The sequence below is a fragment of the Scleropages formosus genome, unplaced genomic scaffold, assembly GCF_900964775.1.
Source record: "Scleropages formosus unplaced genomic scaffold, fSclFor1.1, whole genome shotgun sequence".
Classification (NCBI taxonomy): domain Eukaryota; kingdom Metazoa; phylum Chordata; class Actinopteri; order Osteoglossiformes; family Osteoglossidae; genus Scleropages; species Scleropages formosus.
Window position 1 is genome coordinate 46,380 of NW_021641017.1, and position 23,180 is coordinate 69,559.

General features: G+C 47.0%; 1 pseudogene; it reads right to left on the reverse strand.

Annotated features, from left to right (window-relative positions):
- Nucleotides 1–287: 287 nt before the first annotated feature.
- On the reverse strand, nucleotides 288–3,687 carry LOC114909530 (cyclin-dependent kinase 6-like; annotated as a pseudogene).
- Between the last annotated feature and the right edge of the window lie 19,493 nt (nucleotides 3,688–23,180).

Here is a 23,180-nt window from a genome sequence, read left to right on the forward strand (position 1 = left end):
CCATACCCAGAGCACAGCATGCTACAATGTCATCTTAAGAAATGTTGGGTCATTTCAGAAAATCTAAGTTGGTACCTCTGATCAGTAAGACCCCAGTAGGCGGGCACACCTTTAGATATTGAGCACCTAAACTCTGGAACAGTACCAGTTACCGTCATGTTGCACATCTCTGAGATGAACACAGGTAGGATGTGAATCTTCTGCCCTCAAGTAAAAACTGAGACATTCAGAAAGGAAGAAAGGAAATAACACTTTTATTGAAATGAATAACTGGCAACAGTCCTCATCTCCTTCGAGCGAAGGTACCGCCGTGAATTAACCGTTATTCCGCCAGCTCTTCAGCAGCCATAGGGTCCCTGGGTAGCGGTGCTACTGCTCAGCCAGGAAGGTGTGCCTCAAAGGCTGAGACACGCTTGGATGGGTTAAAGGCCAGAAACTGCTGTGGGCACACCGACAAAACACAGTCAATTCCCTGTTCCAACACACCCCTGCAAAGAAACCTGTATCCCTGCAGTGGTCCTCAAGCCTGCTTCTCGTGGCTTACAGTACATCAGGATCTCCAGTCCAGAACTTAGGCCCTCGATCAAATGGACTGTTACCAATTTAGCCTTTTCTCACAGCGCTGGGCTAGTGAGGTATTCCAGCTGCCTTTAAACTGGTTCCCCCCATCACACCCTGGCAGGAACGGGCTGTGAATTCTGATTTAGAAACAAAGTCATTCTCATTAACTCAGAATCCAACAGGGCATTTCACCAACATCCCAAGGAGTGTAGATGCGGATATGCCAATCCCAAAGTACCGTCAATCAGTGACCAATTCACTAATAGGAAGACCATTGCTCTGATTTCCAAAAAAAAAAAATACTTCCATCTCCTACTTTATACACTATTGCAAGACTCGCACCCATTAAAACTTACTAAGAGCAAGTCCCTCTCTTCCTGGTGCAAGTTCGGCAGCAGCTGATTTAAGGTATTACCACTCTTCCAGTTGGCAGGGTACGGGATGGGGCTCTCGGTAGGCCAGTCCTCCTGTGCAGGCAGGCCGATCACACTGAGGACCAACAAGGAGGAGTTACACACTCGAGCTATCTGGGAACACCTAATTTGACTCTAACCTTAACGCAATGTGACTCTTAACCTTAACCCAATTTAACCCTAAGTTACTCTGTCAGCATTGATACCCCCAGCCTGCAAAGCTATAAAGCATCGCTGACCATGAAACCATCTCACTATTAAAGAGGACATGTAGTGACTTACTCTATGATTTTCTGGAGCTGCTGTATGTCAGAATAGCCGCAAAACAAGGGTCTGCCAAAAAGAAGTGCAGCCAGATGTGTGTTACACGCAAGCGTGTCTCCGTGATGCAGCGGGGGGTGTACAGTGGTTTACTGTGCTCTCCCTACCTGAGGAGGAAGAGCTCAGCGAAGATGCAGCCAGTGCTCCACATGTCCACGGAGGACATGTAGCCGGAGTGTAGCGGACCTCCGGAACTCTGTACCACAGGGTCACCACCTGAGGAGCACATACCCACAGGAAGTGATGTCATCATCTAGAGAACAGCAAAGAATGTGTCAGGCTGCATAAGACCACAGGACTTTGTTATGAATTTATTACAGGGTGATGGGTTTAGGAGGCAGAATGCTTAGTTTAGTTTCTGTCCAGTGACATATTCACTTGTACAAATTGTTAGGGTTAAAACACTAGCATGTCAGGATCCAGTCAGTGCAGACTTACGATGGGCGTGAGAGCCATGTGGTGGCTGTAGATCCGCGCCAGACCAAAATCCGCAATCTTGATCTCACCGTGGCTGCTGACCAGCACATTTTGCGGCTTCAGGTCCCGGTGCACCAGCATGTTGGTGTGAAGGAAGTCGAGGCCTCGCAGCAGCTGTAACATTATGTCCTGCGAGGACAGGAGGAGATACATGGGGACACCTTTTTCTTTTACAGAAAGGAGGAAACTGAAGGGACACCTGTACCAACTGACAGGCTGATCCAAACCTGTGCAGTAAATCAAATCATAGCCATGTAGGTGCATGAGTGTGTAAGCTTTTTTGTTTTTAAAAATGAAATGTGTATAAATGAGTAAATGAGTAGTGTAACGATCCGGCTAAGCTAATGAGTTAGCCCAGATCCTCACGTGGATTCCAGAAAGGCGTAAAATTATATAAATCCAGATGGACACGGACAAAAGGAAGCTCTTCTTTTTAATATCTTGTGGGCAACTATGGATGACATATTTCACACAGCTGTCCTTACAATAAAATAAACAACATTAAAGTAATCTCCAAAACGTGCGAGGCACAAAAGGTGTACACGGCCAAGTATATCAGCCTGCGCGCCCGGGAGCGAGCATCAAGGGGGCGGAGCAACCCCTTACTCTCCACCATGATACGTCATCATTACAGTAGCTTAGTATGAAAACCTCAGTCACTTTGGAGAAAAGCATCAGCTAAATGAAAAAATACAACAGTATTAACATAACGGAGACTGAATTCACATAACATAATGGTTTTCAGAAAATTACATGGGTACATTACATTACATTAATGACATACACTATTGTGGATCAAAGGTTTAACAGTTGATATTGCATGGACTATGACAAAAAGGACATCTCACCTTAATTTTCCACCTGCTGAGACCAGTCTCTGCTACCGAGGCAAGAAATGCACACAAATCTTGATCAACATATTCAAACACTAAAGTCAGCTCTGAGGTCTGATTTTGGACTTCAACTGAAACATCTAATAACCTAGAAAACAAGTAAAATGAATTAATAAATTTAGAACTCAGTCTTACCCTGAATAAACAAATAGAAAAGAGTTCTACTTACACTCAGAGATCAACAGCTGGTTTTAACTGTCCAGAAACAGGGCAGTAATACTTTGCTGTATTATTACTATACTGTACTATAATATTATCCATAATGACTTGTAATATGTATACACTGATACAGCACTTATGTATTTTTGCAGGTCAGTTCAGAGTAAATACTTTGATCAAGAGTACTGCAGCAATAGCACCAAGTGGGGCTTGAACAAACAACCTACAGGTTACAACAGGGTTCACATAACCTGCAAATATAACCCAGAAAATGGTAATGTGTGGTGAGCAGGTCATGTAATTGCTAGGGCCGTTTCCCTGCAATGCTAAGGTCCCAGGTCCGAATCAATTCTCCTGCTTTAATAGGCTCGACCAAGGTACCTACCCTGAATGAACCAAGAATTCCTAGCTGTGTAAATGAATCAAGTTGGATTATTCAACATTGTAAATCACACGGAGCAGAAGTTAAATGATAAATAATGAAAATTATTTATATTCTTCTTCTTATTATTATTATTATTAACAATAAACATGACAATAAAAACATCTATGAGGAGGGTTTTTCGATTTACTTGACCACGTTGGGGTGGTCGAAGGCCTCCAACTTGCGCAGCAGTGCCACCTCACGGATCACGAAGGCAGGCACGCCTTCCTCCATCTGCTCGAGGACCCTGACCTTCTCGAGGGCCACGCGGCGCTGGCAGCCGCCAGTCTCGCGTGCCTTGAACACGCGTCCGGAGGCGCCCTCACCCACAGCAGCCAGGACCTCGTAGTGGCCGGCCTCCATGCTGTACCCTTACACCTCGGCATGGGGTCACAAGCACATTAGTATTACTCCACATTACTGAGTGCACAAATTGTACTTTTTGTAAGAGGTATAAGGGGGTGCGGTGGTGCAGTGGGTTGGGCCACAGTCCTGCTCTCCGGTGGGTCTGGGGTTCAAGTCCCACTTGGGGTGCCTTGCGACGGACTGCCGTCCCGTCCTGGGTGTGTCCCCGCCCCCTCCGGCCTTACGCCCTGTGTTCCCGGGTAGGCTCCGGTTCCCCGTGACCCCGTATGGGACAAGCGGTTCTGAAAATGTGTGTGTGTGTGTGTGTAAGAGGTATGTTGCTGTGAAGAAAAGCTCCTGCTAAATGAATTAAATTCTCAACTTGTTCCCAAGATTGCACCAGTGACTGTACTTGAATCTGAAGTTCAACAGTTTAACAAATAAGCAATCAGGGCTGCACACATTAATATTTTAATACAAACTACCTAGGTTTTCCACTCAATTTTAAACATCTCAGCCTGACAAAAAAATTACCACTGGTAAACAGACTGAGGCTAACCCAAGAAAAACAACCGGGAAGAGTCAAAACTGGTAAGCATTTGCTATCTTTTGTTCTGAAACAGCTGTAGAGTACTAAAATGACAAATTTACTGCATGTTTTGATGGCAAGGCAGCACCTGGGAACTATAACATAACAGGATAAATAAGACTTAATATGGCCTAGCAGTCAAACATCTAGATGAAGTCATTTTTTTTTTTTTTTTTAATTAAACCTTATTTAATAAAGTGATCAATAAAATACACAACCAAAAACAAACATCAAAAAATCCACAGTCAAACAAACCCAAAACCATTTTTCCTACAGTTGGTCAACAAAACTTACTAAATAGCCATTACATAAAATACATTATCAAGACAGTGACAAAGTCTTTCCCATAACAATCCCCCTTCCTGGTTTCAAAAAATATAACTGACCTATGTCTTCCCCACACAAACATATCCACGAAAGGACTGTCCCCCAATACCAGCTCAACCCAAGTCATCATGTCACATAAATCCTTCAAAACACATAAAACACTTCTAAGTTGCAGTATAAAACTTCATGTCTTTTTTTTTCCAAACTTTATTTAATAAAGTTATCAATAATAATAATACACACAACCAAAACAATACATTAAAAATCCACAATCAAACAAACCCAACACTATTTTCCTACAGTAGGTCAACAAAATCACTAAGCAACCATTACATAAAATACATTGTCAAGACAAAGTCTTTCCCATAACAATCCCCTTTCTGGCTTCAAAAAAATATAACCGACCCATGTCTTCTCCACACCAACAGACTTAAAACGACTGTCCCCCAACTTCATGTCTTTTGAGTAGTTTTAACAAAGACACCACAAACAGTACCGCTTAACACTGGAGAGTCCCCCTAAATCACTCCGAGGGCCCCTGCCACCCCCGACGGTTGAGGTGCCACCTCTAAAACCCCCCAGAATCCCCCTCGTGGCAAACTGCACTTAAACGATAAGACAACCAATCATAACAGAATACCACACTATGTACAGACATGAACAGTAGTAATAACTATTTACACAGAGCTATTTAAGCTCCCCTTGGTCCTATTACAGCATATTTATAATACATTTTTATTATATTTTTGTTATTCTACATTTTTAGATCACTATATTTTTATTTTACTATTATACTTTTATCTTACTTTATGTATGTTATACTAGGGGCCTGGTGGTGCAGTGGGCTGGACCGGGTCCTGCTCTTCAGTGGGTCTGGGGTTCGAGTCCTGTTTGGGGTGCCTTGCGACGGACTGGCGTCCTGTCCTGGGTGTGTCCCCTCCCCCGCTGGCCCTATGCCCTGAGTTGCCGGGTTAGGCTCCGGTTCCCCGCGACGCCACATGGGACAAGCGGTTCAGAAAGTGTGTGTGTGTTATTAGTCTGTATTACGGACAGTCGGAAAAAAGCATTTCACTGCACGTCGTACTAAGGATAGTTGTATGTATGTGACAAGTGAAACTTGACTTTCAATAAATGCAAATATATTATTATTATTTATCACACGCTCCCAGGCCAGTGCGCTTATTTGACCCCACTTTGCGCCGGCACGTGTGTCAAAAAGTTCTGGAAGCGCTGCAGAGACCTCTGCAGTAATTGCGTTTCACTTGTAAAGTACTTCTCGTATATGAATGGGCAATAAAAGCGAACTAAAGTAGTAGTACAAGTGCAATAACCAGTGGTAAAGTAGCTGTCTCTTGGCCCAGTTTGACTGTATGCTGCATTTTTCTACTCACGTTTAATTTGTGTCACTCGTGCTGCGCTCACTTTCTTTCCAACGAAGGTCAAGCCATCGAATGACACCGTTTATGAACGTGGGGTGCACACGTGCGGTGCAAGCTCACATGGCCGGACACTCCCGCTCTGCGAGGAATACACACACACACACACATTTTCAGAACCGCTTGTCCCATACAGGGTCACGGGGAACCGGAGCCTACCCGGTAATACAGGGCGTAAGGCCGGAGGGGGAGGGGACACACCCAGGACAGGGCGCCAGTCCATCGCAAGGCACCCCAAGCGGGACTCGAACCCCAGACCCACCGGAGAGCAGGACTGCGGTCTAACCCACTGCACCACCGCACCAACCACACCCCCCCGCGAGGAATAATGAAGAAAAAAATAATAAAGAAATTAAATAAATAAATTAACAGCGCAAATAAAAAATGTGCACTGTGTGTCAGTGTGCGCAAAGCTCCACACACTTACATGAGTTATATGCATCACACACGTAAGGCTGCTTCGGCATTGGCGCCTTTAATTATTATACATGAATTACAGCCAGGTGCTGTCATTGTTGTCTCCATCCAAATGTATGGACTGTAACCTTCTGCAAATTCGTTACCTTCATGCAGGGGCTCCGTGGTGCCTGAAGAGTAAGGACACACCCTCATGCCAGCCGAGGTGGCAAATGACTGCTCCTCACACACTGAGTGCACAACAGTAGGCTACAGCGTGCAGAATCATATTCTTTAAAATGGACAGAAGTGGACCATTTCCACCCTGGATGGGACACAAGGCAATCACACACATGTAGGGCAATGTAGAGACATCAGTTGAGCTGAAACACATCTTTGGAGTGATAGAGGAAACCAGAGCACCCAGAGAAAACTTAAAGGAATATGGGGAGAACACGCAAAATCCACACACACTGAGCTTGAGTCAAAGAGCTGGGTCAATGCTACAAGGTGCTGTGCCTCTCTTTCTCCATATACTTTTTTTTTCCCTTTCTCAGATTAAAACGTTTGACTAAAGCCAGGCGGAAAATGGGTTTGTGGAGGACAATGTGCCTCTCCTTAATAGGGAAAACATTTGTGCTGAAGGTGGACATCCTCTCCACGTTGCTCTACCTTGTGCAGGTGCACCCCTTGCCTCGCACAATACAGAAAGCCCTTACAAAGGACATTTTCAAAAGTTATTTAACCGACTGGCAGCTCCGATCCAGCATCCCCACCAGTACTTTGTGCGTCTTTGGTTGGCCCTTCCGATGCAAGTTGATGAAGTCCTGGTCCAACACCAGGCCAAATGCCGCGACATGGACCGCTCATTACAGCCATGCTGTAAAGTGGAGTAAGACCACGGCGGCCAGGGTCGAGGCAGAGACCCTCCTTAAGCACAGGGCCTTGTATAAGGCCTTGGTCAAGAGAAGAGGAACTCGAGTTCTTCTGGGGCTCGACAAAGATCTGACAGCTGGTCCAGGATGACGCTGGGACCTACTCAGCTGTCCATGAACTTAGGGCAAAGCCTGCGTTTCCTCCGGGGGTTGTAGACCCACACTTGATCTCCTGGGGCCAGGGGGCACCCGTGATACTGTATGTTGTATGCCCACTTCTGCCGCCCCCCGCTTCTGTCAGATGGCACCTTGTGAAAGTGTGCAGGGTTGCAGTTGCTGCAGTTGCCAAAGGTACTCCGGGCTTGGTTCACCCCTCATCTCAGGCTCCAGGAGGCTGCTGAAAGCTAAGTCCAACAGAGTCCTCAGCTCGCATCCGAACATAAGCAGGGCGGGGGGTGCAGCCAGTAGACTCCTCGACGGCAGAGTGGCATGTCCACAGGACCAGAGGCAAGTGTCTTTCGCAGTCACGCTGATGTCGGGAGGTGAGCGCAGACAACTATGTGATGAACGTCCAGTTGAAACGCTCCACCAGACCATCGCTCTGCAGGTGAAGGGGCATGGTGCACGTCTTCTGCACCCCCCCAGCCGATCACACACCTCTTTCATGACCTGTGACTCAAAGTTTCTGCCCTGGTCATTGTGCAGCTCCTCCGGTGCTCTGAAATGGCAGAACATCTCTTCCCCCAACCACTCTGCCGAGGTCGTAGCACTCTGGTCCCGGGACTGCGTATGCCTCAGGCCACTTGATAAAATAGTCGAGGGCCACGAGCACGTAGCGGTTCCCCTGATCAGTGCAGGGAAGGGGTCCCAGCAAGTCTATGCCCACCCACTCCATCGGGGCGCCCAACCGAAGCTGTTACAGGGGGGCGTGCGACCGGTTGCTGGGGCCCTTACGCAACAGTGCACGAACAGCTCCACATCTTGACGGCACCCCACCCAGTGAAACTGCTGGCACAGCCGGTGCAGTGTCTTCGCCACACCAAAGTGCCCCACGCCGGCAGGTCCATGCACTCCCTGTAACACAGGACTTGGCTGTGCACCAGCCCCTCCCAACGCCAATACAACAACCCCCCTCTCAAGGCGAGGCTGTCCCACTGTGAGCAGTATGACTTGACGGTGGGGCCGTGCGGGATCACAGCAGTCCAGGGCAGGCGTTGCCCCGACTGTAGGAAGACCCACACCCCCGCCATCTCTGGATCGGCTTCCTGGGCCTGGCAGAACAGCTCCATGTCATCAGCGGACCCCCCCCCATTGCTCACCATGTCTGGCGCCAGCGGGGTGCAGGTCTCGTCCGTGGTCCCCTGCCACTCCTCCAGCCGATCAAAAATCAAATCAAATCAAGGAAAGGAAAGAAAGGTTCAAGATGGCGCCGAGGATGGCTGCCGTGTTGCATGCTCCTGCACAGCAATGCAGTTTTTTGTTCATTTTAACTATTTTAGCTATTTATTTATTGTTTTTAGTAGTAGAAGTAGTTAGTTTAATAATGTATGACAGAGATACACTTATAAGAATAGGCCATTCGGTTGCTCACCGTAAACCAGACTTGAATTTCCTAAACGCCGACGCTCTGTTTACAAACAATGGAGCAGAGCCCTCTGTCTGGGAGACCCGGTGGCGCTGACAGAAACGCAGCCGGAGAAGGGGGAAGAGAGCCGGCGTCCTCGTACGACTGAGACAGCGGGCCTTCCGTCCTCCATTACCCACCATTCTGCTGGCCAACTGTAATGATGACGTATCATGGTGGAGACTAAGGGGTTGCTCCTCCCCCTCGGCCCTCGCTCCCGCACGCGCAGGCTGATATACTTGGCCGTGTACACGTTTTGTGCCTCGCACGTTTTGGAGATTACTTTAATGTTGTTTATTTTATTGTAAGGACAGCTGTGTGAAATATGTCATCCATAGTTGCCTACAAGATATTAAAAAGAAGAGCCTCCTTTTGTCCGTGTCCGTCTGGATTTATATAATTATACGCCTTTCTGGAATCCACGTGAGGATCTGGGCTAACTCATTAGCCGGATCGTTACACAACGTACAGTCTCTGGAGAACAAGCTCGACGAACTGGGGGCGCGGATTAGTTACCAGCGAGAGACGAGGGACTGCTGTGTGATCTGTCTCACAGAGACCTGGCTGTCCGGAGAGGTTCCGGACTCGGCCATCGAGCCCGTGGGCTTCTCGGCGCACCGGATGAGAGAGCTCTCGGGGAAGAGTAGAGGTGTGTGTTTCATGGTGAACAACTCGTGGTGTGACCGGAGGAACATACATCTCATAAAGTCCTTCTGCTCCCCTGACCTGGAATACCTCATGCTTCTGTGTTGGCCATATTGGTTACCGAGGGAGTTTACAGCGGTTATCATCACAGCTGTCTACATCCCCCCCAGGCCGACACGGAGCAGGCGCTCAAGGAGCTGTACGGGAGGATCAGCGAGCAGGAAACCGCGCACGCTGAGGCCGCGTTTATTGTTACTGGGGACTTTAATAGAGCTGACCTCAGAACAATAGCGCCCAAACTTCACCAGCACGTAACCTGCAACACACGGGAGGACCGGGTCCTAGACCGCTGCTATTCCCCCTTCCCGAACGGCTACAAGTCCCTGTCCCACCCACCCTTCGGCAAATCAGACCACTGCTCTGTGCTGCTCCTCCCTGCCTACAGGCAGAAGCTGAAGCGAGAAGCGCCCACCCTCAGGACGATCCACTGCTTGTCAGACCAGTCAGACTCTGTGTTACAGGACTGTTTTGATCACGTCGACTGGGAGATGTTCAGGTCCACTTCCGACGGTGACGTCGACACCTACGCAGATACTGTCGCGTGTTTCATCCGGAAGTGCATAGACGACGTGGTCCCGACCAAAACAATTTGGGATTACCCGAAGCAGAAACCGTGGTTCAATAGCGAGGTCCGGGCAGCTTTAAGAGCGCGAACCTCAGCATTCAGCTCTGGAAGTGTGGAGGGGTACAAACGAGCTAGCTACACCCTCCGCTCAATCATCAGATCCGCCAAACACCAGTAAAGAGTCAAAGTAGAGGGATATTTCAACTTCAACAATGCCAGAAGTCTGTGGCAGGGGCTTAACAACATCACATATTTTAAAAAGAAAAATAACCACCCTGCGGACACTGCTGCCTCTTTACCTGACGAGCTGAACGCTTTCTATGCTCGTTTTGAGGCGGGCAATACCATCAGCACAGAAAGAGCTCCCGCGACTGCAGAAGTTAGTCCACTTTCTGTCTCTGTAGCTGATGTAGCCCGATTCTTCCGTTGGGTGAAGACTCGTAAAGCTGCGGGTCCAGACGGCATTCCGGGCCAAGTGCTCAGAGCATGTGCGGTCCAGTTAGCGGGTGTGTTTACGGACATTTTTAACCTCTCCCTCTGTTGTCCCACTGTGTTTTAAAACATCAACCATTGTGCCTGTCCCAAAACAATCAAAAATTACATGTTTAAATGACTGGCACCCTGTTGCTCTGACCTCCATAGTCAGTAAGTGCCTGGAGAGATTGATTAGAGACTATATCTGCTCTGTGCTGCCTGCCTCATTAGACCCTCTCCAGTTTGTCTACAGGAACAACCGCTCCACAAACAATGCCATTGCCTTCACTCTCCACACTGTTCTTTCCCACTTGGAGAAAACGAACACTTACGTGAGAATGTTCTTCGTAGATTACAGTTCAGCATTTAACACCATTGTTCCCTCCAAGCACAGTGTGAAGCTCCAGGCTTTGGGTCTGAACAACTCCCTGTGCAGCTGGATACTGGACTTTTTAACTGGCAGGCGTCAGGTGGTCAGAATAGGCTGCAACATCTCCTCTCCAGTGCCCCACAGTGCTGCGTTCTGAGCCCTCTCCTATACTCCCTCTACACTCATGACTGTGTAGCTACGCACAGCTCCAATGCCATCGTGAAGTTTGCTGATGACACGACGGTTGTAGGCCTGATCACTGACAGTGATGAAGCGGCCTACAGGGAGGAGGTGCACACTGACACATTTGTGTCAGGAGAACCACCTCTTACTCAACACCACCAAGACCAAGGAGGTCATCGTGGACTTCAGGAGACAGGAGAGGGAACACACCCCCATCACCATCAACGGGACACCGGTGGAGCAGGTCACCAGCTTTAAGTTTCTCGGTGTCCATATCACCGAGGATCTCACATGGACCAGTCACGCTGATGCAGTGGTAAAGAAGGCCCATCAGCGCCTCTTCTTCCTCAGACAGCTGAGGAAGTTGAGGATGAACAAAACATCCTCAAAGCCTTCTACACCTGCGCAGTGGAGAGCATTATTACTGGCTGTATCACCTCCTGGTATGGTAACAGCACTGGCCTCAACCGCAGGTCTCTCCAGAGGGTGGTGAGGGCAGCCAGACACATTGTGGGGGTTGAGCTTCCCTCCCTCCAGGATATCTACAACAGGCGGTGTGTGAGGAAGGCACATAAGATCATTAACGACCCCAGCCACCCTAGTCACGGACTGTTCTACCTACTCCCCTCAGGTAGATGACACCGGAGCATCCAGTCCCGCACAAGTCGGCTGAGGGACAGTTTCTTTCCTCGGGCCATTAGACTGTTAAATACGCAGGACTGAGAGCAAAAATCAAATCCGCTGTTTTATTTCTCTGTATTTTTTGTACATACATATAGATAGTTTATGTTCATTATTTATTTATTTATTTATGTTTCTGTTGTATATTTTGCGAATACAATTTGTATATATACTGTGTTTTAACGTAACTTATGACATACTCTCAGTACCGCATTTTCTGGAGCTGCACTAAAGATTTTCACTCTTCTCTACATGTTATGTTGACGATGATGTGACAATAAAGCTTGATTTGATTTGATTTGTCTGTGTCCACAATGAAAGCCTTCCCCGGGATCGGGAGAGACAGGATGGGGGCAGACGTCAGAGCCTCCCTCAGGTGAAAAGCGGCTGCGCACTCGGAGGTCCACTCGAACGGGGTGCCCTTAGCGGACGGCAGTGAAAAACCTCCTTCAAATTCACCAGCGCGGACTCAAAGGAGGAGGCGTGCACCAGCAGGTCGTCAAGGTAGAAAATGCACTGGCTCCTCTGCACATCCGACAGGACCTGCTCTGTCAGCCGCTTGAAGGTGGCAACCGCGTTACAGAGGCCGAAAGGCATGACCATGAAGTGCCAGAGGCCCCATCCGGGATGAACACCGTCTTCTCCTGGGCCTCTGGCGCCAAAGCGACCTGCCAGTAGCCATTCCACAGGTCCAGGGAGCTGAACCACTGTGACCCCGCGATGCAGTTCAACGCATCATCAATGCGCAGCAGGGGGTAGGAGTCCTGCTTGGTTACTGCATTTATGCGACGATAATCAACGCAGAACCACCAGCTGCCATCTTTCTTCTGCACCAGGACCGCCGGCGCTGGCCAGGGGCTACTAGAGAGCTCGATGATGCCTGCAGCTCCACGATCTGCCTCTTCGCCAGTGCCAGGTGATGCGGCCGCAGGCAGATGGGGGCCGCGCCACCTGTCTCAATGCAGGTGCAGTCTTCATATCTGGCTGCGAAGATGTCTACGGAAGCATCCAGGAGCTCCCAACTGCTCTTGCTGATACTCTTCTAACTCCATCCCTTCGGAGGACGGCGCGCCGTTCCACGCAGCACCCCGGTGCGGATGATCGAGATCGTATACCCCATGTCCAGGAGGGTTTTGCAGGGCACGCCGTCTATTAGGAGTTTCCTTAGGTGTTCCACTGGGAAGGAGGGTACGCCCTGAGAGGGGGTGGAGTCACAGGGCAAAACTCCCTTTGCAGCGTCACCCCTCTGCCGTTTCCCTGAGACGAGGCAGGGGGAGCTCCCTGCAGTGACGTGCCTGGTGACCTCGCTTACCACAATGCCAGCTGATGATAGGCGGCTATTGGCGTGGGGTCGGTGCCTCGACTTGGCACACAACTTCTCCTTTCAGAATCGTCATCAGTGACATCCTCCAGAGAGCGGCAAGAATGTGCGGGCTCCTTCGCGTCCCTCAGGATGGCTTCCATGCTGTGCCGCGTCCAGGTTAGCCAGGGCGGCAAGCCTGACATGTTGCTGCAGGCGTTCTGTGGCGAGCACCCGGAGGAATGCCTGTAGCGCCAAGTCTTCTTGGATGGCTGCGGGGTATTGCGGGTACGCCTGCCACACCAGGAGCTGGATATCTGCAGCCAGTGCTACAAGGGCTTCCTCTCTGCTGCGTTGCCTGGCTGTGAGCTGCCCACAGTAATAGTCCGCTGTTTCTTGTTGGCTGAAACAGCGTCTCAGGGCAGCCGTGAGCGCAGGCAGCTCGTGATGTTGGTCCGCTCTCACTTCCAGCAGGACGGTCAGTGTGTGTAGCCCCTTAAATTCTGTCTCTTAGCACTCTCCTCCAAGGCTAGCCCCAGTTGTGGTGCTGTAGTTGCCACATCCCAGCCGTTGTGCCGCTCTGTTAAGCGGAGCTGTGCCCCGTAAGCTTCCACTCCACAGGTGTGCTGAACCCATCATTGATCCAAGAAAGTGAACACGTTCTCAAAAAAAAAAAAAGCATTAACATACAGAAATAACTTTGTTAATGTTCATCCCTTTCTTCTTTTGAGTCCCAAATGTATTCAAGAAGTGCTTGTAGTATGTACTTCAGGGAGAAAAATAATTAAATATCTTCAAATATGTGTACTTGCTTTTTTAAATGTTGAAGCAAGTGCATGACGTGTAAATGTATGATACAATTAATGAATACTTAGTACAGCATCTGTTCATTTACAAACTTTTTCTCTATCATTGCCCCAATCACTCGTGTTGTAATCATTCTTTACCGCTCTCCTGGCCCTCTCGGCTGCTTCTTGGATGACCTTGACATCTTGTTGAGCTCTCTGCCAGGGGGCAACACTCCGTTGATTCTCATGGGTGACTTCAACTGGCGTGCCGATGACATTCATGCAAGCAGCCTTCTGTTGCTCTTACAGTCCTTTGACCTCTCCCTGTCCCAGTCCCATGCTACTCACAAAGCAGGCATATGCCTTGACCTTGTATTTTCCCATAACTGTGGCTGTCCCATCCTCTCTGTCACTCTGCTGCATGTTTCTGATCACTTCTTCATTTCCTTCCAACTCCGCCTCACCAGTAATCCCTCGCCTTTTTCTGCACCCATTGTCACCTTCCACTGCAACTTAAAATCTCTCTCACCTTCCTGCTTTGCCTCTCTCATGTTGTCTGCTCTCCCTTCTGCTCCACAATTTTCTGATCTATCTACAGACGATGCTACTAGCATTTTCCTCTCTGCCTCACTATCTTCCAGACCAGCACGCCTCAGTACCACCCCATGGCTCTCTAGAGCCAGTGGCCTGTGATCAACTATCTGAATTCCTCACCCCGAACTATCTGCTTGATGGATATCATGACTCACTTCAACCGTGATCGCTCAAGCTCATGTATGGTGTAAATGTTCATGCACCGTGACTTTATGATCATGCCCAGATTAGCCTTTACACAGCCGCTACTTCTGTACTGCATGTAAATGCTTCTGTATCTTTAAAAAAAAAAAAGAAAAAAGAAAAACAAAAAAAAAAACCTGGAGAAAGGTGATCAGGATTAGTCTATCCTGAGTTTTGCACACCTGCTCGCGCGATGCATCAATAGAACTGCTCCCAGCTATTTACAAGACTTAATCAACTGTTACACCCCAGCCAGGCCCCTTCACTCGTCTACTTCTGCTCGGTTGGTGGTCCCACACACAAAAGGTAAAGCTTGGAGGTTCTCGGTTCTGTGTCCGTTGTGGCGGAATGACCTTCCTCTGTCACTCAGAACTGCGGAAACTCTGTCTGTATTCAAGAAGGGTCTGAAAACTCACCTTTTCTAGATCCACTTCGCCCAAGATCTCTCCAGCTCGTTTATGGTGTAACTTTTCACTCATCGTAATTCCATAAGCATCCCCAGATACAATCTTTATTCAGCCACCACTCTGGCAATTTACTTGCTTATTTGTATCTTATAATATTTAAGAAAAAAAATTGATGGGAGGGTATCAGGATTTGTCTATCCTGTGTTTTATGCACCTACTTGAACAATGAACCTTGGTGCACCAAGTGGTAGGTAACAAATTGGGTTTGCTTGAGTCTTTCATGTCTGCAGCCATGTTTCCTTCTCTTAATATAATGCATAAATTGTACTTTTGCTGAGATGTATGTCGCTTTGGACAAAAGCATCTGCTAAATGAATAAATGTAGATGTAAATGTAAACTAGGTTTACTTAAGAATCACATGTCTGCATCTACGTGTCCCTTTCTCCTACTGTAATACACAAATTGTATTTTCTCTGAGATGTACATCGCTTTGGAGAAAAGCATCTGCTAAATGAATACAGGTAAATGTAATTAAATTTTGGTATAACATCTCTAGGCTTCTAACACCCAATTTTCAGTTTCCGGAAAGAAATATCAGTATGATGAAATCTATCAGAAGCAAGTGCAAAAAAATTTTAAACGTTATGCATCGATCAGATGAGACAGAAGCACAGTAATGTACTGTAGTTGTACCATCAGCTCTTACCAGTTGCTTCCCTGTCTCGTGTTCACTTTGCTTCAATGCTTTTGCGCAGTGGCAGTGTAAGAATGACTGCCAAGGCTTCTCCCTCCTCCAGCCACCATGATGCATGACATATAAGTGCATGGCACTTGCCCAGGGTCACGGTATGAGTACAGACCATGAAAATGGGGCCTCACAATCCTTCTGGCTTTTTGGATTTCAAGCAAGAGGGTATTTCATCCAGGGTGTACCCCTCCTAGCTTAGTGTCCTGTAACTCCAGGATAGGTTTCTGACAACCAGCCCATTACAGGGTAGCCTCACAAACACCATGGACAATTTAGAATCACCGATTCGCCTGAAACCTATGTCTTCAAACTGTGGGAGGAAACCCACTCAAACACAGGGGAAACATATAAACTCCACACAGACATTTCAATTTGAACTCACACCCAAACCCACATCCCAGGAGTCACCCACTGAATGACAAGAGCACAGGAAACATGACACCACAGTCACTCACTGGTCAGGTAGAGGTTCTTCAGTGGGGAAACTTCTATGTACACAGGCCACATGCAAGTTCCTATTCAGTTCTGTTGCCAGTTAGGGGTGCTCTTGCCATCAGTCACCCTCCTAAAAGCAACTATGACAGCATAAGAGGTGTTTTGTCAGGCAGAACCTGCTGGAATTACATCATCTAAACTGCAGAGTCGGTTGAATTCACCCCTCACATCTGGAGAGCAAGTTCCAGCTTGTATGTCTGAGTGTGGAAATCCAGCTTTTCTCATTTACTGGTCGATGGGACTCCAGCGATAGCAGCATGGTGGCACTAGGTGGAGACATGGTCTTTTCAGTTTGATGCTCCAGCAGTGGAACTTTCATTCACGTTCTTGGAAGTTTCTGGTACAAGTTGATGATCTTCCATGGCAGAACATATTAGGCCATATGCGACTTGATCTTTAAGGAGCTTCTTTCAACTTTCAAATTTGGCAACATGTAAAGAAATTCACGAACAATGACCTAAAAATCTATGAGACGGTACCATCACATGGTGATGTGATTGCATTTTTCAGGTCTAATACTGGGATTTGCCCTGTGGTCATACGGGATGTCCTATCGCAAGGTGAAGTACTTGTCTTTCCCAGGTGAACTGTTTATGTGAATGTATGATGACAGTTTAGTTATTGAATTACCCTAGGTGTGAACTCATTTTGCTATTCACATAATATGCAATGTGAAAGACAACATTATTATAAAATAATGAAGAGCAGGGAAAGTTGATCCATCTTTTATTAGTATTCATTCTTATAGTACCTACCCTTTCTATCTGAACCCAAACAATGAATAAAATTACATGTACAATATAGTAATATGGACAGTTTAATGCTGATTATAGATATGTAAAACCAATGACAAAGCAGTATTGCTTGTGTGACCTTGAGCAATACTACATTTGCATTTCATGTAAATGCTTTGACTAAGTCATGCTTCCTTCAGTTAAGAAACATTACGGTGATTCCTATGTACACAGAATGCTTAGAAACTGGTTCATGCTTTTGTTTCAAACAGGGTGGACTATTGTAATGCTTTATTATCGGGTTGTCCATACCAATCTGTATCCAGGCTACAGTTGGTACAAAATATTGCTGTGAGAATTGCCACTAGAACTAGGAAGTACGACCATATAACACCGGTACCTAAATCATTACATTGGCTCTCGGTTGCATTTAGAGTTGATTATAAAATCCCACTTTTGACATATAAGGCAGTACATGGCATTGCTTACCTTTATGAGATTATTGATTCTTATATCCCAGGACTATAACATCCACATTCATCGGATGCAGGTTATATTAAAGTACCTGTGATCAATAAGACCTTAGGAAGAGGTCACGTCTTTAGCTACAGAGCACCTAAACAGTTTACAATTTGCTAACTCTTTTCTTTCTTCTTGTTGAGCATTGTCTCGCTACACAAGACTTGAGGAGGCCGGCTGGCGGCGACAGACGAATCCCATGCTGACTGAAGATGATGACCAACTGGCATGATGGACGAGACGTACCATTCTGAGCTGGGGATTCAAGATACCATATATCAACAAAATCATTTTTACTTGTTACCTGGTTTAGAATTGTTACTAATCTGGAATGCCCAGGAGGGGTGGGCAGCCACCGGCCCTTGGACCCCCAGAGGTTTTTTTTTTTTTTTTCACCCTCGATTTTCAATTAGGAGTTTTTGTTCCTTTCCTCCGTGGCCAGTAGGCATAATTATCTCTATAAAAGTACTATATTATGGTAATCATTATTCAACTGTCTTCTTTGTTTCTTATCTGATATATCTGTTTTTCTTGCCTTATGCCTGTGTTAAAGCTCTCTGTGTCACTGCATGAGAAGAGCGCTCTATAAAAGTAAATTGAATTGAATAAAAAATAAATTGAACACTGCTGTCCTGATGCTCCAATCACACGTACATGTTGTTCATTGGTGGGGACTCTTGCCACCTTCTTTCTCATCAGGGTGGACCGGCACCCCTATGCCAGCATCACACCTTCGGGGCAGTTCCAAGCATTCTTTCTTCTAGTGGCCAGATTTGTCACAGTTATAGCGCTTTCCATTTCCAAGAGAACCTCCACGTCCATTCCCAGCAACACCACTTCTTCCTCATCCACGTCCCCGGCTTTGTGCCTGCAGGGATTGATACTGAAATAGGAAAGCTGAGTGGACATCCGGTTTGTATACTTTTTCTCTATCTGCTCTCTCAGGTTCCTCTCAGCATGATTGGCATATGGATGCAGCTCACTCAGTTCGGCTTCCTCCCGTTCCAGGAAGTCTTCACTCAAATCTCAACCCCATCACAAAGTAATGATGAAGTTGCTGTGTTTCTCTCATCCCCTTCTCTAATGCTTGAGTTGTTGGTTATTAATTCTTGTAGCCTGTGTTCCCATTCACTCACCGTTTCGTTCTCTTTTGTCCAATCAGTTTGTCTCCTATATTTTTATTCGATGTGAGTTTTAAGGTCCTGCCATTCAATTGTCCAATTCTGATGATCACGGTTTCTTGCATTCCACCCTTCTCTCAGTCCATTCCAATCCCCCTTTAGCTTTCTCCTGAGCACCTGGGTCCACTCACCTCCACTGGGATGCTAGATGTTGTCCGGGTCTCCTTAGTGGCTTCCCAGAACCTTTGTCCGCCCACCTGTTCAGGATCTGGCAGGCTATTATAGACATCAATCTGTTCCTGAATGTCCCATTTCCTCTGGATCAATGGCAACTGGCGGTGAGGGCCTCCCAGGGCTGTTTCGCACTCTCTGCTCTTTGTCTGCGTGCAGCCACAGGAAGTTCCTCCTCCCCTTCCTTCGCCTCCTCCCGCTGCTCCTTCATCAACACCATCACAAGGAGGAGGGGCTGCACGTAACACAGAATAAAGAGGAGATTCTTCTTTTACCTTTTCTGGGTGACGCTGACCCATCTGTGGAGGATCCACTGTCTTCGAGACCAAGGTCATCACTGCAGCCTGTGCTTCAGCTTTTGCTTGTTCTGTCTTCAGTTTTAGGGCAAGATCGTTCACACGCATCTGGACAACTTCTAATGCTTTCTCCCTTACTAAATCCTCCCATTTCTCACACTTATACTTGTTATATCCTCTTGCACCACGACAACATCCCCCAGTTTGTCTTTCTGAAGCATATCGATCATTCCTCAACACAACAGGATCAAAAGTACCTTGTTTAGGCCATTTCCCTCTAGTCTGCTTATGCCACTTTCTACATTCCTTTTTATATGACTGATCTGTTTGGCCTTCAGGGGGCACAGTGGCGCAGTGGGTTTGGCTGGGTCCTGCTCTCCGGTGGGTCTGGGGTTTGAATCCTGCTTGGGGTGCCTTGCTGTGGACTGGAGTCCCATCCTGGGTGTGTCCCCTCCCCGTCCAGCCTTACACCCTATGTTGCCGGGTTAGGCTCCGGCTCCCTGTGACCCCGCATGGGACAAGAGGTTTCAGAAAATGTCTGTGTGTGTGTGTGTGTGTGTGTGTGTGTGTGTGTGTGTGTGTGTGTGTGTGTGTGTGTGTGTGTGTTTTGCCTTCTAGGACTACACTTTTTCCCACTCTGCAACTGCTTCCCATTTCCCTTGTTATGTTCCCGCATGAATGTCTCAAACTCTGTCGGATCAGAGATGGGGTCAGGAGTAATGGGTTTACTGTCAGTTTCCCATTGTTATTTTCTTTTACCATCCAGGTCCTGCAACTTACTCTTTAATGCTTTCAATTGCTATGCAGTCACATAGACACATAGTCAGTGAAAGGTTCTCACTTGGGAAAAGAGTCAAAAAACAAAGAGTTTTCTTCAGCTGTTTCTCAGGGCTGAATAATTTACTGAATTGATCCATTTTCTTGTATGCGGCTGCTCAGGGGCTTTTGTTCCATCATTCCTAGATTCAATCATGAATTTTCAACACATTTTTACAAAATAAACAATGTAGAGTGTTAACCCCCACCTTCCTTGTCTCTCTACCACGATTTCTGATCCTATGGTTAGGCTGAGGAGAGTTATGGGCTTTGTACACACAGTTGTGTTTCAGTTGCTCTGGCAACAATGTGTTCTCCTCCAGGTTGTAACATGTCCCTTTTGTTTTAGGTGTGTTTCTGCGTGGTGGAGTGATGCTGGTGACTGAAGCATTGCTGGGAGGTGTGTAAAGGTGTTGTGTGCGTGTTTGCCTATGGGTTGGGGTTGGGGTTTGGGTTAGGGTTGTCTTTGCTTGGTTCACCTTACCTTTCATTGAGCCCCTCGGGAGTTCATGTGCGGAGGGCATGAATCCACTTTTGTTCCGCTCTACACCTGTCCCCGGTTAGCTTCTAGACCTGTTATGTTTAGGCTGTCTAACCCGTGGTCTATGAAGTGGTTAATAAGTGCAGTGGTCCTAGTTCTATGGGAGATGCTATATAAGTGTTTTTTTCAGCCTGGTCTTCCCTACCAGCCTTGTTTGGCACCTGTTGCAGGTGATCAGGTACACTGTGTTTTTTGTGGACAGTGTGACTGATTGTCGGCCAGATTGTCCCCCTCCTACGTGTATGACGTATGACGTATACACACACAAAAGGTGTATACCCAAAACACTGAAACACTGGTGTAAAAAGGATTGCCAACCCTAACAGAATGTGTATTGTGCGTTGATGACCACATAAAAAGAAGCAAAGGAAAGTACAAGTCCCGCCTTCAAGTTTTGTGCTGGTGGTGTTGATAACCGTGCTGGAGAGTGTTAATGCTTCCTTTTGGTTTCACACCATGTAACTTCTGTTTATAATAAGTTTAGGCTTGGGTTTAATTGTTGTTTTTCCCTGCCAAGGAACACCGAGGGTATGTGCACAAATGCCATCAACGGTCATGTCCGTAGTGTCGAGGAATGTAGTTTTATCACTGGCAAAAGTGGGTGCCTTCGCGACTTGGGTTTGCGGTTGTGCCGGGACCTCCACGTGAACAAGGTAACTTCTGCGGCCCTTTCTCCAAAACAATTTTTCACAGCACTGCGCAGCTATAGTCGGTCTGTCGATTATGAAACTACCGCAGCAACTGCTGCGAATATAAAAACTGGCAGGAAGTGTAAATCACTGCACAGACATTCTAAAAGATGAATATCTGCAGAACAAAAAATGGAACCATGGTGGGAAAAGTGTCTATAATAATGTAAAGCATGTAAGTGTGGATTTTAGCATTACTTTGAGCTTTTAATCTTGCATTCATCTCCCAGTGTCTGGGATGGTGTCCTTAATGTGTCCCAGCACCAGCCTCTCAAAGCATTTCATTGCAATGGGGGTCAGTGCCATTGGGCGATAGTCATTAAGGCAGCTCACTTTGTTTTTCTTAGGAATGGGGATAATGGTGGTGTTTTTGAAACAGGTGGGTACAGCCGAGCTTTTTAAGGAGCTGTTAAATATATCCATGAAGACAGCAGCCAGTTGTTAACTGCATGTTTTTAAAACTCGCCCTGAAATTCCATCCAGACCAGCGGCTTTGCGGATGTTGACTCGGCTAAAAGTTTTTCTCACTTGTGCTACAGAGATGGTGAGACTGGGGTCATTCAGCGCTATAGGGATTCGCACTGGGGGGTCTTTGTTTGCGAGCTCAAAGTGGCCATAACCCTTTTTTAACTGTACATATACAAGCACACATCTACCAATTTCTGGTATCAGTAGGTCTGTTAGTGGACACTGTCACCAATAAGAAAAATATAGTTTGTCTATCTTAGTGACCTTGATGGTTCTCCATAAAGTGTAATCCAAGCTAATGCCGGTGGTGTGGCGATCGCTGCTGGTATTTGTTTACAGTCAAGCTTGAGGTGACTGCATGTAATACCAATGCTTAGAAGGTCAAGACAGCTACACACTAAGCGTGCTGCAACTTTACCGTCCGAAATGACAAAGAAAACGACACAACAGAGAACGTTTACAGGAGTACCAAGCTGCTGCGCCCATACATAATGCTGCTTACAATGATTCGCCTGTTTACAGAACAGGACATTCTCACTCAGTTCGTAGCAAGGCTACTGTAGTGCTCAGAGGTTTCAAACCAGGGGCCTTCATCTTACAAGGTTAGGGTTAGTCATAACCAATGTAACTACTTGCTAAAAATGTTCCACAATAAATGTCACACCACACACACACACACACACACTTTCTGAACCGCTTGTCCCATACGGGGTCGTGGGGAACCGAAGCCTACCCAGCAACACAGGGCGTCCATTTTAAAATAAATCTTCAGGGTGTGAATTCATGTGATTGGCACTTGGAGGGAAAGAAATGCATATTTAAGAAGATTCCAGTGGGTGAATTCATACATTAGAACAATACTACTGAAGTTTTGCTTTTTAGGATTTATTTATCGAATAAAAATTGTAATTGTCGGAAATGATGGAGAAATTTTCAAAAACAAGTTTGGAGGGGACATATCAGTCCTGAAACAAATTAGGCTAGAGGTTATTCTCGGTCCCCACTTGGAGCATGCCCACAGGTGGTAAGGAGTAAGTGGGTGGAGCCAATGCTGGTTGGGCCAATGCTGGTTGGGCCTGCTGCTCAGCCCCATTGTTCCCCTTCTGGGCTTCCATGGAGGACTTGTAGTGGCTCTGAATATGTGTCTTGCGGTGGCCAGAAGTGGGAAAACGTAGCTCACAGGAGGGGCACTTGAAGGGCTTGGAGCCCGTATGCAGGCGCATGCCCTTCGTCGAGAAGAACGTGTTGCACATGTAGCAGCTGAACAGCTTTATACCTGCAGAAACCCGTCAGGAGCATCAAGTCCATGAAGCAAAAGTGACTATGATTGTGGCCTGTGAACAATGAAGCAAAATTAAGAGAATCCTTAGAAAACTGTTTCACAAAATCATTGCCATTGTTGAATACTATCAAGTGCCATATGCGAATGTT